Below are 3,414 nucleotides of genomic sequence, written 5' to 3' on the forward strand. Positions count from 1 at the left end.
CATCAATTCTCTCTGCTTCTCAGCATGCCTTGTCTCATTCGAACTGAGGGTGTTAGTGAGCACGGTGAGGTCCCCCACGTCATGAGAGTAATCTTCATCTTCCATCTCAGGGCTATTTTCAGCCCTCGAGGTGCGTGCATCCCTTATTTTTTGCTGGAGGTCATCATTTGCCTTAGTTTTCCCCTTATTCCTTGCCATGGTTAGATGCAGTCGCGTTAGACCACCTAACATTGTTTTGCCCGTAACTTGAGCTAGGAAGCTCCGATTGACCTACTTTTTTATTCAAGTCGAAGCCAAGGATACCCTCTTCAAATTGTGCATAAGCATACTATTGTAGGTTTAATACAAAAATTTCTGTAATAGCAAATCTGCGGCTGTTATATGCAGTCTTGCACCCTGTTTGAGAGTAGTAGGGGACTATTTTTGGCCTGTAAGGGATGGGTAGTGCCCAACTAAAATGTCAAACCAATAGGGGGGTTTTTGAGGTTTGCAAACACTATTTGGGGCCTGCTCTTCAGTTTTGGTACTCACTCTTTACCTTTAAACTGACTAAAAAATGCCTACAGCACCCTATAGGAATTCAAGAGAGCTGAAATATGGTCCCCTCGTCTATTGTATGTCTGCAACCGCTTCTCCCATGGCACCATACATTGCTTCATCATACATATACATGGTCTGCACCATAACATCATTGTTGAGCATGAAAATGAGCATTCCCATGACCGTATCACTCACATATGACCATCATACATGCAATGTTTCTTACATTCACTATCATAATTGCATACATGATTGCACGTGGCATTGATTCTTAGTCATACATCATTGCAAGTACATCAATGGGATATCTATATGCCATATACATCAACGACAGAATCCCAAGTACATGAATATGTCATAGACATCAATGGCATAATCATGACATCAATGGCATCATCATGACATGCCAATTCTCACTGTCCCCAAAATATCCCTGCACCTAGGTGCAAACAAGTTCAGGCTCCGGATCATCGGGAGGTGGGCAAAGTGCCCCCCAAGCTAGGTTGTGCACCCCTTCACGGTCTTTGATGGCAAGGGGGGTCACCCCTCTTTTGTCTTGCCACCTCGCCTGGCATTGGGCTTTTTCCTCACCCGGAGTATACATGGCAAACATTTATTAATTAAGCAATCAGCATGCTATGCATGGGAGCTTGGAAGTAATTCTTTTCATGAAGTGCATGGAATTGAGTTGGGAATGAGGAGAGGGCTTACCGAGCAGTGACTCATTGCTAACTCACCTCATTTACAATGGATTTCAGATATTAATTTGTGCTCAAACAATCATCACAAGTCAAGAGGTTAGGGTGAGGCAATCACTAAACAGTAGTGAGAATTTTCAGCATAGAATGGATCATTCTGAATGCAAGGAAGCCTAAGAGAGGACTGAAATTAACTTGCCAACATGCAAGCATTGAAATCTTGAAGAAAATGCATGATTGACTACTTGAATCTCTTCCAACAATCGGCTTTTAGGCTCAGCAAGAGGATGGAATTAAAAGAGAGTTCAAGAGTCAATTACCTCTTTGATTGGTGAAGATGGGCTGAGAATCAATGGCCAATGTCCCATGGTTGCTCTCCAATGCTCCCCTTAGCTCTGTGATGATAACTTCAGCCAAGAATTGAATCTTCAAGCTTGATTCTTCAATGGGAGAATGAGGGGTTGAACTTCAGTAGCTCTCAGCATGCCTTGAAGGTCATAGAAGAAGAATGCCCCAAAATCTCACCCCATGATGCCTTCCCGTGCTCCAAAGCTCTTCTAATTGGGTAGGCAAGCTCCATTGATGGCAAGGAGTCCAATCTTGAATCCCTAGGACCCAATCTTGAAGAGAACTTGAAGAAATTGAAGATCGTGGTCTATGGCTATGGCTGCCCCAAATGTCAAGCTTGCATTCTTGCCTCCCTCTTCAAATACGGGCTTCTTGATGCTTGCTTCTTCAAAGATTCTTGTAGACACAAGTTCTTGGCACCAAGAAAGGCAAAATCCCTCAAGAATCAATGAGTTTTGAAGAAGAATCCATGCCTGTCCATGGCCTACACCTGTTAGGGTTTCAGAGGTCGAAGGAAGTCCAAGAAGATGAGAAAGAGGCTTTATCCCTGTCAAAGACCCCTGCTAAAAGCTATAGAAGCAAGCCAAGATGGAGAAGAAGCTGCAGATGACCTTGGTCTGATCAGGTTGCAGCCCCTGAATCTGTGCCAAAATTTACGGGCTGCTGCCTGGCGAGAAAGGGAGGGTCGAACCAGTCTCTGACAGCTTGAAATGATGGTTAGGATCCCTATGAAGCTCTGGAAGAGTGGTGAAGATCACTAGGGTTGAGGTAGAGAGGACCCATGGTATTTCTCCTTCATGGGAGCTTGGCAGGAGCTTGAGAATGAGGAGAGAGAAGACTCCATGTGAAAAGTAACCAAGATTAAACTCTTTCTAACTCCTGTAACCACTGTTTTTAGAGATTTACCTTCAAATTTGGCCCAAAATGACCTACGAGCTGCCAAATCCAATCTTCCAGCCTCCAAACTTGGTCCAAGGACTCCATTAATGCTCCTGACTGTTGTCCTCCTAGTCCTTGACCTCTGGATCCTTCAGTGCTCCTCCATTTTAGTGCATGTCCCTATGTACCTGAAGCTTCTTGGATTTTTTAACTGAAAAGGATAGTAAACTGAGCATATAAGGTAACTAAATGGATCAGAACTAGAGCTCTGTTACCACTTGTCATGAAGAGAACAGGAGAGAAGGAGAAGAAGAGAGAGTGTGTGTGCAGAAGAGAGAGAAAGAGTGCAAGAAGAGAGAGAAAGACTAGAAAATGAGAGAGAAAGACAAAAAGAGAGAGAAACAAGCCATGAAAGCTGGGAGAGAGAGAGATGAAGATGAAAGGAGACTTGTATTATAATCTGATTCCAAAAATCAAGTCCCTAACACCTTATATACTAGCCAGTGTAGCTAGTATTTTCCCATTATTAAATCCCCCTCTCTTACAAAGACAAGCGTACTAAGTTGGATCCTAAGAGTGTCAAATGCATTTTCCTTGGCTATGGGGATGCAGGCGAGACAGGTTACCACCTCTGGGATCTACAAGCGTGGAAAGTCATCCACTGCCATGATGTAGTCTTCCATGAAGACAAGATGCATATGCAGCCTGAGAAGGAGCCTGAGAAGGTGGTAGAGATACACAGGGTTATATTCCAGGAGAAGCCACATGCTCTTGCACAGCCAGTTGGACAGCCTATAACAGTAGTTGCTACACGTGGCCAGGCTGTTGGACCTGCCCCACAGATCCTACCATGAGACTGTCTACAAGAGATAGATGTCCACCTGATAGATTTGAGCCCTCGATGCTTTATGTCTTGGTTACAAATGTAGGAGAGCCTCTCACCTATGAT

The sequence above is a fragment of the Lygodium microphyllum genome, chromosome 10, assembly GCF_053477565.2.
Source record: "Lygodium microphyllum isolate KBCC chromosome 10, Lygodium_microphyllum_v1.1.10, whole genome shotgun sequence".
In the NCBI taxonomy this organism is placed as follows: domain Eukaryota; kingdom Viridiplantae; phylum Streptophyta; class Polypodiopsida; order Schizaeales; family Lygodiaceae; genus Lygodium; species Lygodium microphyllum.